At 48.0% G+C, this 14293-nt stretch overlaps 1 protein-coding gene across 2 annotated transcripts in view; it reads right to left on the bottom strand.

Annotated features, from left to right (window-relative positions):
• PKNOX2 (PBX/knotted 1 homeobox 2) overlaps positions 1-14293 on the bottom strand; it is a 354889-nt gene that overhangs the window by 230489 nt on the left and 110107 nt on the right. The window lies entirely within an intron of this gene.

The following is a 14293-nucleotide window of genomic DNA, read 5'->3' as shown; positions in this document are numbered from 1 at the left end:
CATTGCTGTCGAGTTAATTCCGACTCATAGCAACCCTATAGGACAGAGTAGAACTGCCCCATATGGTTTCCAAGGAGCACCTGCTGGATTCAAACTGCCGACCCTTTGGTTAGCAGCCGTAGCTCTTAACCGCTACGTCACCAGGGTTTCCTGGGCCTGGGATCCGACCAATCCAAAGAGAGCAGGAACCACTCAGGTACTGGCAAGAAATAAGAGGCCCTTGGGGTCTGCTCTTAAGCTGGAAGTATCCCTGAGATCCCACTGTGCTCAGTGCTGAGTACTACACATGGTAACCAAAACCAAACCTATAGCCGTCAAGTCAATTCCAACTCATTAGGACTCTATAAGGCAGAGTAGACCCACCCCACAGGGTTTCCAAAGAGCAGCTGGTGGATTTGAACTGCTGACCTTTTGGTTAGCAGCTGAGCTGTCTACCAATGTGCCACCAGGGCTCCACTATACACAGTAGGTATTTAATAAATGTCTGCTGATTGTAGATTGTCATTTATAAGGAATAGGGGCTGGGATAAGCAATTCATTCTTAGAAAGCCCCAGGCAGTGCCACATGCTGGGAACATTTATTAAAGTCTTCTGATGAGGGAGGAAGGGGCAGAGAGGAGAGACAGGGAGGAAGACCTGAAACAGGCTGTCCACCCTCACCTCCACAGCACCTCCCGCCCAATAACCCGGGATCCAGACACACAGGGTCTGAGAAAGAAAGAGAGTAAGGAAAGAAAGGAAAACAAAACAAAACAACAGTATACTGGGTCCCTAAACTGGGTCAAGCATTGCCTATTATTTCCATTAATTACCCAACAATCCTGTGAGATGAGATTATCATTTCCCTTTAACAGATGGGGAAACTAAGGCCGAGACACGGTCATATCTCCCCAAACAGAGGAAGTGGGAAGACAGGGGTCTGAATTCAAATTCATCATCCTTCCATTGTACTCACTTGCCCCATATGGCAGGGCAAATGAGAGGGGAACTGAAGATGGATGCCAGCAAGGGGATGTGCAGACCCGGATCCTGAGTACCCTTCTGCCTCCCCAGGTTCTGCCTCCTCCTGGATGTCCCTAGATGGAACTCCAGGGGTTAGTTAGGACCTTTCTGTTGGGGTCTAGGTACCCCAGGACCCAGGCTGGAGAAGGCCAGCAGCTCTATAGGAGCCGGAAGGTTCTCAGTTAAGAGTGCTGAGAATTCTGGGTGGAGGAGGGCCACAGCAGCCTCCCATGCCTTTCCTACCCTGGTTCCTTGTTCCAGCCTGGTTTTACATTTTGCATCCAGGAAGGCAGCATCCTCCCTACAAAACTGTTGGAACCTTCCCAAGCCCTGACATCATTCCCCACCCAGAAGTTGGGAGCCCTAAGTTCCAGTCCAGCCTCTGCCACCAACTAAATCCCATGGCCATAGGCAGGTCATTGCCTCCATTGAGCCTCAGTTTACCTTCTCAGTACTATGAAAAGAATTTAGCAATTTCTGTGGTCCCTTTCAGTAGCCTGTGAGCCTTTTCCTCACTCCCTAAACTTTCCTTTGTCCTATTACCCCCGACCCACCCCACAAAAGCCAGGGCTCCTATCAACTGCAGGCTGAGTGACCCATCTGAACGCCCCTGAGAGTCCCAGGCTAAGCCATCCTAACAGGAGTATAGGAGACTGAGCCAGGCCGGCCAGGTCCAACTGGGCCAGGGTGTGCTGGTCAGGGGGTTGGGAAAGGTGACAAAGTCCCTGACTCAAGGCCAATCCCAGCTGCTATATTGCAGAGAGATGTTTGAGAGTAGTGGAAAACACATAGGCTCTGGAGTCATGCAGAGCCCAGTTCAAACCCAATCTGCTCCACTTTCCAGCTGTGAAACCATGAGCACGTTGCTTAACCTTTCTGAGCTGTGGCTCCCTGGTTTGTTCTCATTAAAGGACCTATCCTGTGGTGGCCCTGGTGGCGCAGTGGTTAAGAGCTCAAATCCACTAGCCACTCCTTGGAAACCCTATGGGGCAGTTCTACTCTATCCTACTAAGAGTCGGAATCAACTCCACGGTCACCGGTTTGGGTTTTTTTTAGAAGACCTATCTCAGGGGCTTGGTGGGGAGATCCCAACAGATAACGCACGTGAAGCACTTATTACAGGGGCTGCCATACAGTAGAAACTGTTCCTCTATCCCTCCCAGGTTAGCATAATGGTAGCACTCCTAAGGTGCTTGACGGTCAGAAGCATCACATGGTATAAGGGAAGAGACACTGCTGCCCATGCTCAGTCACCAAGGCTGAGTAGTGCCAGGATGAAAACATACCACTTTCCAGGAGGAAAGGGCTCCCCTGGGCAAGGGTGTCGCTAACATATAGCAGGGGGCACGTGCCCTTGGCGCCGCTTGAGTTGGGATGCCAAGAGCAGTTTCGATGGCCCATCACAGTTTCCGTGACCAGCTGGGAGAGATCATTCAGCAATTTAACACTAATTGCCCTAGGTGCTATTTTCCATAGGTAGGCCCCTGCCCCCAGCAGAAGCGCCGGGAGGGGCACTTGAATGTGATACACTTTTTTTTTTTTTTAATTGGATTTAAAGTTATAAAACACCAGCAGCATACTCCTCCTGCCTCCGCAGGTACTTGGTCCCAGACGGGCATCAGGGCATTAATTAAACTCACCCAGCCTCCCCCTTGGACCAGGTGGTCCCCAGCCCTGACTGTTCCCCCACGTGTTCTCCTGCACCAGAAAGTGGCTTCTCCACACGTCCCAGACTGGAAACAGATCTGCCTTGTGGACCAGCCTCACAGACACCCCTCCCTCCCCCAGACGCCCACCTCAACCTAGCCTAATTCGGTCCTAAGTATTCCTGAGGTGCTTTCCAATTTCCCACTGTAATAAATGGCACAGAATGCAAATGGAGGTGGATGTGGGACACAGATGTTTGCTCTAATTTAATTGAGGGAACACCTTGGATTAAACACTTTGCAAAACGCTCACAAACAGGTTCAGTGCATTCGATAATGAAAAGCCTCCCAGCCCCCTGGCACTTTGCTGAAGCTGCCTGTGGCTCCAGGAGAATTGGTGAGAGTGGGCAGGGCATGGGAAAAGAGGCCCAAAACATGCAGGGGACAAGGTGCCACCAAACCTAGAGAAAAGTTGAGCAGGCCAAGTCCCAGGGAAGTCTTCCAGCAAATTTTCTGCCAGCTGGTTCCAAACCTGGCAAGAGACAATCTGGAAGGATAGTGGATGGGGTAGGCAATGGCTGCCTCCCCATGTGGGTAAGGCTCACCTGTAGGGTCAGCAACAGACAGATGCCTTCCCATCCTTAGGCTCAACTCCAATATGGAGGCCTCACTGCCCACCATGATGGGATTGGGGTCCCCAGGCCCAGATGACCCTAGGAGATGATCAATCTATTTGATCTTTGGGGCTTGACGGTAGGTGGGAAATATCTCAGACTTCCGGGGGTTATTTGCAAGGCAGTGCTAATCTCTCGGAAACTGCTTCCCTGCCTTCCCCTCAGATTAAGATGTTTCAGAAGCTCCAATGCTGGGCATCTACCAAGCCTCAGCCGTTCCCTTCATCTTTCATCCATCTGTCCGTTCATCAACCTGGCCCTGGGTCTGCAGAGATGAGGACGGCTCAGTACCTGCCCTGGAGGTACACATGGGCAGTAATGGTCACCAATACACTGTGATAAATGCCCTCATAATGCGATACCTGGTAACCCTAGAGCCCTGGGGAGAGCATTGCAACTTGGCATGAAAGGGCCAAAAGACCTGTGGAGAAAAAGGGAAAGGGTTTCCGGCAGAGGGAATAGCATATGCAAAGGTAATGAGGCATGAACCGCTACGTGACTGCAGTGACTCAGGGAAAGCCATTTACATAGTCCCAGTTGGGGGACAGGTGGACTGAAAACAATGGGCTACTTTCCTAGAGCCTGCCTCTAATCCCAGTGACAACCCATGGGGGAGCGGAGAGGCCAGTCGCCCCTGAGACTCCAGCCCCTGAAAGTTCCCAAAATGAGGCAAATCTGGAGTCAGTTCCTATAACAATTCCAGTAGAAGTCTCAGAGTTCAAACCAGGCTATTATGGATTGAATTATGTCTCCCCAAAAACATGCGTTATAAATCCTATCTTCTATGCCTGTGGTTATAATCCCATTTGGGAATAGGTTGTCTTTGTTATGTTAATGAGGTAGGGTTAGTGTAGTGTGTATCTTGAGTCAATCTCTTTTGAGACAGAAAAGAGATTAAACAAGGGAGAGGAGATGGGGAAGACTGATGCCAAGCCACATGGAGATCTCCAAGAAACCAGGACACAGAAGCTGAGGAGACAAGGACCTTCCCCGAAAGCCCACAGAGACAGAAAGCCTTTCCCTACAACTGGCGCCCTGAATTTGAACTTCTAGCCTCCTAAGCTGTGAGAAAATAAATTTCTGTTTGTTGAAGCCATCCACTTGTTATAGCAGCACTAGATGACTAAGACACAGGCCTAGATGATTTTATATTCCTAAAAACAGAATCCCTAATTTTCAAACACAACGATCACTTCAAGTGTAATAACCATTATAATAATAACTTTTTATACTTGTATAGTGCTTTATAGTTTATAAAACATTTCCACGTATTTCTTATAACCCTCCACTACCAACCCTTGGAGAAAGAGAGAATAAGTAGGGTTATTCTTGCTTTTTGGATGAGAAAATTAAATCTCAAGGTCACAGTTATTAAATAACAGAACCAGGGCTGAAACCCAAGTTTCTCTGGCACCAAAGTGCATGCTCGTTCAGCCATTGACTTGTGCATTTGGTGAGCACTTTTTTTTTACTGTGTACCTAGAAATACTATATACTCAGAGCATAGCATGGTAAGGATATTAAGATGATTAAAAGTCTGAAGAGACAAAACAACGACTGGACAGACTTGGACCAAAGGGAGAAAACAAGGGCAAAAGGCAGAGCACTTGAAACTCAGGGGCCAAGAAAAACACATACCCACTCTCCTCAAAAAATGGACTTCTCTCATGCACACGTGCACGCATACACGTGACAGCCTGTACACACACACATATACATCACACATGAAGATCTAAGCCATTTCTCCTGGGCATCCCCTCCAAGGCATGGAATGCAGACTGCTCCACCCCTGACATCCCACTGCTGACTGGGCAACAGTCTAGAACCAGCAGCCACTTTGAAGGCCACCCTGTGGGGCCTGTGCTTCCCCTCACCCCACAGCACACACAGAGACAGACGGACACACTCAGAGTGCAACTGTTCCAGCATGCGCATGAACCCTGGAACCATGGGGAACAAAAGTGTGATGCATGTCTTAGACCATTAGGTTCTGATTAGGAGGAATGGAGAGAAGGAGGGACAGCGTGGAGGAGCAGAGGCTAGGGTGCAAAGATGCTTTCTCCTCCTCTCTAAGGGGAGACCCTGTTGGAGCCCCACCAGCGAGCGGGACCAGTTACAGGTAGATACCGCCTTGCCCTCTGAGGAAAGTAGATGAGTGTTACGTATTGAACTGTGTCACCCAAAAATATCTGTCAACTTGGCTAGGCCATGATTCCCAGGATTGTGTGATTGTCCACCATTTTGTCATCTTACATGATTTTTCTGTGTGTTGTAAACCCTATCTCTACCATGTTAATGAGGTGGGATTACACACAGTTATGTTAATGATGCAGGATTCAATTGACCAGATTACCTTTTGTATTAAATCAATCTCTTTTGAGATATAAAGGAGAGAAGCGAGCAGAGAGACAGAAGGACCTCATACCACCAAGACAGCAGCTCTGCGAATGAAATGTGTCCTTTGGATCATGGGTTCCTGCACAGAGAAGCTCCTAGAACAGAAGAAGGTTGATAACAAGGACCTTCCTCCAGAGCCAACAGAGAGAGAAAAGCCTTTCCCTGGAGCTGATGCCCTGAATTGAGACTTCTAGCCTACTAGACTGTAAGACAATAGATTTCTCTTTGTTGAAACCGTCCACTTGTGGTGTTTCTGGTGTAGCAGCCCTGGATGACTAAGACAATGAGCCTCAGTTCCTTCTGCAGAAATAACACCTATTTCACAGGGCCTGTGTGCAAATGTGTGCAATGAGACACAGAGCACCTACTGCAGGGCCTAGCATGCAGAAGGGAATCAACAAACAACCCTGCCTGTCCTTGAAATAAAGGTAAAGGATGGGCAGGTAACTCTGAACAGCCTCAACAGAGAACTGCCTCCTGGTCCCTCACCACCATCATTGGCCACCAGGGTTTTGGAGGCTTCCTGGAGAGTGCCTCTCTATCACTTCCCCCTTCTCCCCTTGGTCCATTCATTTGTTCTTTCATTCAACCAACTTTGTAGGGTACATGTGGTGACCAGGACTATTCAAGGTACTGGGGTTAAGAGAAGAGTAAGATTCGGTCCTTAACTTGGATAGACAAATAGATATGTTTGATGTCCTGTGTTGACATATAGGACAACAAAAGAGTACATCAGTGTCAGGCGGGATGAGAGGGCAAAGAAGATCTGTAAAAAGGTATTCACAGATGAGAAATGTGATCTGGTATTAGAGGAAGAGCAGGGGTTCTCCAGGCTGAAGCTATTCCAGGTAGAGGAGCAGCGTGTGCAAAGGCACTAAGGTGCGAAAGCAGAGAGTATTTGGGAGAAATTGAGAAATTCAGAATATGTGGCCTATCAGGAGTAAGCACGTCGCTGTGTGTCTCAGTGTTTGTACGTAACAGGGAGGAGGGAACGGCATGGGCTGGTGGGAGATGAAAAGAAAAGTAGACCAGAGTTGAATGATGAAGCCCATGGTCAAGTCAGCCAGGCCAAGGAAGCTGACCTTGAGCCTGTAGACAGTAAGAAGCCACTGGGGTAGCTGAGGAGGGGAGTGACATGGTCAGATACTAACAACAACATTCATTTCTCTTTCAGGTCTTATTATCAAAAGGCATAGTGCTAGGATCTTCCATACAAAAGAGGAGACCCTTGAAGGACTCTGAGGATAAATGAACATGACTAAGTATTCCCCTCTTTGATTCATGCAACTAACCCTGAAGAAATGTCTGGTTTGGGGAACAATCTTTCCTCTCTGAAGAGCCAGACTGGCTGGCTAACAGCAAAGGCAAGAGGAGGAAAGCTGATTCCCACACCACCACTACCCCCCTCCAGCCAGTGTGCTGGGAGCAGTACTTGGAAATCCATCAGAACCTCCTTATAAGCCTCACTGTTCTCTCCCTGGAGATTTTGGGAAGAGCTTGAGCACAGGTAATGGTGGAGATGACAGAAGCCACAGGGGAAGAAAATAGAGGGAAACCCCTTCTGGCTGGACAAAGATTTATGAGTGCCTGCATTCTGGGTGTCAGTGAACAAGGGAGAGGAAAGGTGGGTGGGTGGCAGCTGTCCTCCATCCCCCAGCAGTTTCCAAACCCTGCTCAGAGCCTCACCAGCCCTCCTCACAGTAGGGAAGGGTCTCCCTCCCCTTCTCTCTCCCTCCCCACCCCCTCCCCTCCTTCCTAGCTCCTCTCCAGAAAAAGGTTTATGGAGAAGACTCCAAATAGCCCCTCTCCGGCAGGCATAGTCACACCAACTGAAAGGAGATTTAATTAGCAAAATCTCGTTAGGCAAACGAAATTATCCGTAAGACAATACTCCTCTGGACAGGGGGTATGATTAAACAAAGCCATTAATTGAGAGAGTCGCTTTGGCAGCTCCCTGGATGTATTCATCTCCGGGCAGGCTCCACTTTGCTTCCTTGGGTCCATGGAACAGACGCCTTCCCTCCTCCCGCCTGTCCCCCTACCCCCACTTCATACCCACTTTCCAGAGCCCCTCCAATGGGGGCTGCAGACCTCGCAGCTCATCAGCGGCCTCGCTGCCGCCAGATTCCTGCTAAAGTGCCTTGATTGCATAATGTCTATTTGCATAATGTAAATTGCAATCTCCTAGCTCGGGAGGCAGGAATCACAGAACAGCCATTATTTTTTACCACTCCACAAAAATTCTACATTTAGAAAGCAGATTTGCAGCTCAAAAAGCCATATAAATCTGAATCCACCAGAAACACCATTAAATCACACCAATTAAGCCGGACCAACGAAGAGTCCCTGTCCCTGCTCTCTGCACACTCAAGGACTCTCCCGCCCAGACAGAGGCCATGAAAAACTGGAGTCTGCAGAGTGGGCTTGGGCAAAGGAGCTAAAAGAAGGTTCAGATGTAGGGCTGGAGGAGCAAGAAAATCTGTCTTGTGAACTTTAACACACACCCCAAGCATAGGCTCCCATCAAGACCTGATAGAGAAAGGAGAGAGAAGGATGGAACTGGTCTGAGTTCTTTCTAGGCTTGGTGCCTAACTTATTTCAGGCACATTGTCTAATTGTAGGCATTTACTTTATGGAGTAGGAGGAATCCCTGGGTGGTGCAAATGGTTAAGCCCTCGACTACAAGACCAAAGTTGGCAGTGCAAACCCACCCAGAGGTGCCTCAGAAGACAGGCCCAGTGATAGGCTTCTGAAAGCTCGAAGCCTTGAAAACCCTATGGAGCAGTTCTACTCTGCACACGTGGGGTTGTCGTGAGTTGGAATCAACTCCATGGCAACTAACAACAACTTTATGAAGACACCCACACCTTTAGCAAAGCTGGAGGAGACAGCCAAGGTGTTTCACAGGTGGGTGAAATATCCATCCCTTCAGCAGCTCTTTCACAACCTCTTCTCTCTTCTCCCAAGTCCCCTCTAGCCAGTGAAAGAAAACACTAGGACAAACTCTGCTCTGGCTGGGCTGGGCTGGGCTGGGATGTGAGCTCCCTCAGAGCTGCTTCCTGGGGGCCCCTAGGGAGCGAGGTGAGTCACAAGGTAGAGGGAGAGGGGCATTCCCTCTGACAACTGCTCACGATTCCAGTCTCTCTGCGGCCTTATACCCGGGTTACTCTTTTGCCTCGTTATTGCTTATTCAATATTCATTTGTCAAAGGGCACGATGCTAATGTGTATTATTAAAATATCAATAGTTTATGAGTGAACTTTTATGGTAGGTTCAGTTAAAGGAAAGATTCTTGACCATCTCTCTTAGGAGCAATGGAAACGAATCCTCTTCTTTTCCCACTCCACTTTTCATGTATGTACTACCGGAAAGAATGTCTGATTCATTATTGAGTACCGATTGTATGCCAGGAACAACTCTAGGTGCCTTTACATGCTGGATTTCCTTTAGTGCCCAGAGTAATTGGGGAAGTATATCCGATCCCATTTCCATTCTCGAGATGAGGCATCCAAAGGCCAAAGGGGTTAGCTGACTTGTCCAGGGTCATAAAGATGCTAAGTTTAGGCTAGAATTCAAATATGAGATTTGCACTTCATATTCAACATCCTTTCCCAAGTCAGAGCCTGGAGAATACATACAAATGTATCTACTTCCTTCACCTGACCAAATTAAACACTTGTTTCCTGCATAAGCTCCATGAAAGAGGAAAAGAAAGAACAGGAAACCATTCTACAGTTTCATATAGACCCATCTCCATAACATGGGGCTCTGCTTTAAATATATCCAAGCAAATTCTCAGAATCCTTTCTGCACATTAAGAATCTTAGATGTGAAGGTGACACTGGAGATGATGTCATCAGATGTCCTCATTTTACAGGAGAGTAAACTGAGGCTCTTGGAGCAACACAATGAAGTGGTTAAGTTTCTAGAATCAGAGAGTCCTAGGTTTGAGTTCCAACTCTTACTAAACAGGGCTTCGAACCCTTTCATTCTGGTTCAAACCCCCACTGAGAATTTGCATTGCTAATAAGTTCCCTGTTACATAAACTTATTGCCATCAAGTAGATTCTGACTTATAGCAATCCCGCGTGACAGAGATGAACTGCCCTAGATGGTTCCCAAGGCTGTAATCTTTTCATGGAAGCAGCAGTCAAGAAATCAAATAACATATTGCATTGGGCAAATCTGTTGCAAAAGACTTTTTAAAGTGTTAAAAAGCAAAAATGTCACTTTGAGGACTAAGGTACAACTGACCCAAGCCACGGTATTTTCAATTCTCTCATATGCATGTAAAAGTTGGAGAATGAATAAGGAAGACCAGAGAAGAACTGAGTCCTTTGAATTAGGGTATTGGTAAAGAATGTTGAATATACCATGGATTGCCAAAAGAACGAACCGGTCTGTCTTGGAAGAAGTACAGACAGAATGCTCCTTAGAAGAGGGGGATGGTGAGACTTCATCTCACATACTTGGACATGTTGTCAGGAGGGACCAGTCCCTGGAGAAGGACATCACGCCTGGTAAAGTACAGGGTGAGCAAAAAACAGGAAGACCCTCAATGAGATGGATTGACACAGTGGCTGCAACAATGGGCTCAAACATAGCAAAAATTGTGAGGATGGTGCAGGAACTGGGTGTTGATTTGTTCTGTTGTACATAGGGTCGCTATGAGTTGGAAATGACTCGACAGCATCTAACAACAACAACAATCTTTACGGAAGCAATAGACACATCCAAACTCCCTGAGGGATCGAACTGCTAGGCTGAGGGGCTGTGGGGACTATGGTCTCAGAGAACATCTAGCTTAATTAGCATAACAGTTTATAAAGACAATGTTCTACATACTACTTTGGTGAGTAGCATTTGTGGTCTTAAAAACCTGTGAGCAGCCATCTGAGATACTCCACTGGTCTTACCCCATTGGGGCAAGGGAGAATGAAGAAAACTAAAGACACAAGGGAAATGTTAGTCCAGAGGACTAATGGACCACAACTACCACAATCTCTACCTGACTGAGCCTAGAACGACTAGATGGTGCCCAGCTACCACCACTGACTACTCTAACAGGGATCACAATAGAGGGTCCCAGACAAAGCTGGAGAAAAATGTAGAACAAAATTCTAACTCACAAAAAAAGACCAGACTTACTGGCCTGACACAGACTGGAGAAACCCTGAGAGTATGACCCTGGGACACCCTTTTAGCTCAGTAATGAAGTCACTCCTGAGGTTCACCCTTCAGCTAAAGATTAGACAGGCCAATAAAACAAAACGAGACTAAAGGGGCACACCAGCCCTGGGAGAAGGACTAGAAAGCAGGAGGGACAGGAAAGCTGGTAATAGGGAACCCAGTGTCAAGAACGGAGAGTGTTGACATGTCACAGTGTTGTTAACCAATGTCATAAAACAGTATGTGTACTAACTGTTTAATGAGAAGCTAGTTTGTTCTCTAAACCTTCACCTAAAGTACAATCTAAACAAAAACAAAAACAACCTTTACAGAAGTAGACTGCCACATCTTTCTCCCACTGAGCGGCTGGTGGTTTAGAACTGCCGACCTTTCTGTTAGTAGCCGAGTGCTTAATCACTGTGCCACCAGAACACTATTACTTACTAGGGTATTTCTCATGTTCTCTGAACCTTCGCTCTTCTGTAATACAGAGATAATAACAGTGTTTCATAAAGTAGTGTAAGGGCTCAATGAAAAAATGCACAACAAGTGCTTAGCATTGCATCTATCATGCAGTAAGTGCTCAGTCTTCTATTAATGGGATAAATATTGATATTAAGCTGACTTGTGGAAGAACCCAAAACTTCTCCTCCAACCCAAGATTCAACAAAGGCATGCCCACTTACCCGCTCTTCCCCATCCCTTCCCTTTCTGCATTAGCCATTCTCAGATCTCTGCCCTTTGGGAAGGTAGGCTGGCTCTGTTTCCACTCTTTGGTTGCTTGGGTTTTGTTTCTATTTCCTTAAGTCACAACAAGACATCCAGGACACTCAGATTCCTTTCCAAAATGTAGCTGCATCTGGGTCAGGAAAATGGAGGAGCAGAAGGAAGCTGGTTCCTTTTGTGGCAGAGGGGAAGAAAGGAGCTGTGGAAGTGGGAGGGTGAGAGAGGGCCACCCAGACTTCCCCAGGCCCCAGGACACTCCCCTTGTAGCCTCATAAGTCCTGATCTTTGGCTGAAACCTTCCCCAGCTTAGAAGGCCATGGAGATGGGGCTGTGGGAAGCCCTGAAAGCAAAGGAAGCGCTCAGGGCTTATAGATTCCTTGGTCACACATCTAAGTCCCCGTCCAGTCCTGGCACTTCAAGCTGTGGGTTTCAAACAAAACCCACTCCTGCTGAGATGGACTATGATGTAGGGGGTTCCACTGACTGCAGAACCTTCTAGCAACAACTCAGGAACACAGGTGTATCCTAGGGGAGTCCTGCCTGGGATGAAGGCAAGCCTGGCCTCTGAAATAGCCCTTGGAAATCAGGGGCAGCTTGATTTTTCTAAGACAGGGGTTTCTTTAGCCTGTCTTTCTCAGGCGAGCAGGTCACGACCTAGAAAGGGTCCATTTCATTCTCTCTGGGAAATAGATGAGGCTGCTCTGTGCCAGGCCACTGGCAGATACATTACCAATACTAGTTGTGGTAGACTGCAGTCCCCAATGATGGCTGCAGCAATGAATATCCTATGTGTCATGTTATTTCAATGTGATGCCGACAGTCCTCCATTGAGAGAGGGCAGTAGTGGTGGGGTCTGTGGTCTCTCCTCTAAACCCAGTTGGACCTTTGTAACTGCCTCATTCAAGAAAATCTGGTGGAAGGGACATTGCTTGACTTCTGAGGGGAGGTCACCTGGCTCTTGCTCTCTCAGGAGGCTGGTCCTTGGAACACAGCCACCATATTGTGAGGAAACCCAGGCTACATGGAAAGGCCAAATGTAGGTCTTCTGGCCAACAATCCCAGTAAGGTCTCAGCCAACAGCTGAGACTACACTAACCACAAAATTACAGTTGAATGAGGCTTCAGATGAATCCAGCACCCAGCTTTTGAGTTGCCCTAGCTGAGAGTCCAGATATCTCGGCACAGAGACAAGGTGTCCCCTCTGTGCCTTCTGAGTTCCTGACTCACAGGATCTATGAGCATAAAAGTTGCTGTTGTTTGCAGTCACTACGTTCTGGGGTGGTCTGTTACACAGCCACAGTAACTAGAACACCATGAAATTAAATCAGAATGTTTGCTGTTTCCCTCACTGATCTTTTCTCTGAGACTTCAGACTTTCAGATTATTCCCTCCTCAGCTGACCCCAGCTCCTCTAGACCTGCCTCTCCTCCTTTTCTTCCTCCTCCTCCTCCAAAAAGCAGCATCCTCATGCCTGAGGGGGTCTTGGCAACCCACTCCCTGAAAGACTGAGTCTTCCCAGGTCCGAGCCCAGAAACCAGTTCCTCAGTGGAGGTCCGAGAGTGCGTTCCCTGTGAGGGAGATTTCCCCAGGTATGGGTGTTCCTGTGAGTGACCAGCTGCCCTCAGGGACGAGGAGGGAATGCAGACTCATCTCCCTTATTCTCTCCTCTCTCATTAAGGTTCACGCTCAGCTTGCTTTTCTCATACTTGACTTGACTTATGAGGTCCCTCTAACCTCCGGTACGAGGAGACATCGATTCTCACAAAGGTCATTATCTTCTACTCTGGTTTCCCCCACCTCCCGTCTCCAAGTCTGGCTTTCCTGGAACAGGATGGAGGGAGGCACCTTCCCCCCTCCTCAGCCTGGAGATCTGACCACTCTAGAGCCTGGGCTAGAGAGGAGGTACCCTGCGAGCTAAGGCCCGTCAATCACAGAGGCAACCAGCACTGAATCGCAGGCCATTAGGCGGGAGGGCCGGCGCCCTGCTCACTCACCGGGCAGCCATAGGCAGGATGTTAGACGATCGCAGGGTGGCCATTCTTATGATTTATTCAAATACTCATTACAGTCAATCTATTTTTACACAGAGGTGAAGATGTGCACTGATAACGGTTAATCATTTATAATTCCATGGACTGGTTGGAAGCCAATGTACTATCAAAGTTGCAGCAGCAGCACAGCCTCCGGTGCTGCCAGAAGCAGGACGGAGAAGCCATGCTGGCCCAGGGCAACACAGCCATTCGGCTACCACTTACTGAACAGTGGCCAGCCAGGTTGAAGAGGCAACGGGGAAATGAAGAAGTGAGAATCCCAGACTGGACCCTCCAGGAGTTCACAGCCTCGCTGGAGAGCCAGATGGTATGGGAATGCTGCAGGGTTTCAGAGTGGGGAGAGATCACTTGCTTCTAGCTGGAGTTATCAGAGGAGGTTCACCAAGGAGGCTGGGCTTAGACCAGGTCCTAGAGATGAGTAGGCTTTTGCTGAGTAGGGGAACCAATATGAGCAAATAAGTACAGGTATAAGGTGGAGCTACTTACTGGTATACCAGTTGCCTTCAGTTTAACTCTGACTCACGGTAACCCTCAGGTATGTCAGAGTAGAACTGTGTTCCAAAGGATTTTCAATGGCTGATTTTTCAAAGGTGGATCACCAGGCCTTTCTTCTGAGGCACCTCTGGGT

Source organism: Elephas maximus, chromosome 17 (assembly GCF_024166365.1).
Source record: "Elephas maximus indicus isolate mEleMax1 chromosome 17, mEleMax1 primary haplotype, whole genome shotgun sequence".
Classification (NCBI taxonomy): Eukaryota; Metazoa; Chordata; class Mammalia; order Proboscidea; family Elephantidae; genus Elephas; species Elephas maximus.
Note: the sequence above shows the minus strand (reverse complement) of the source record. Positions and strands in the feature narration are given on the sequence as shown.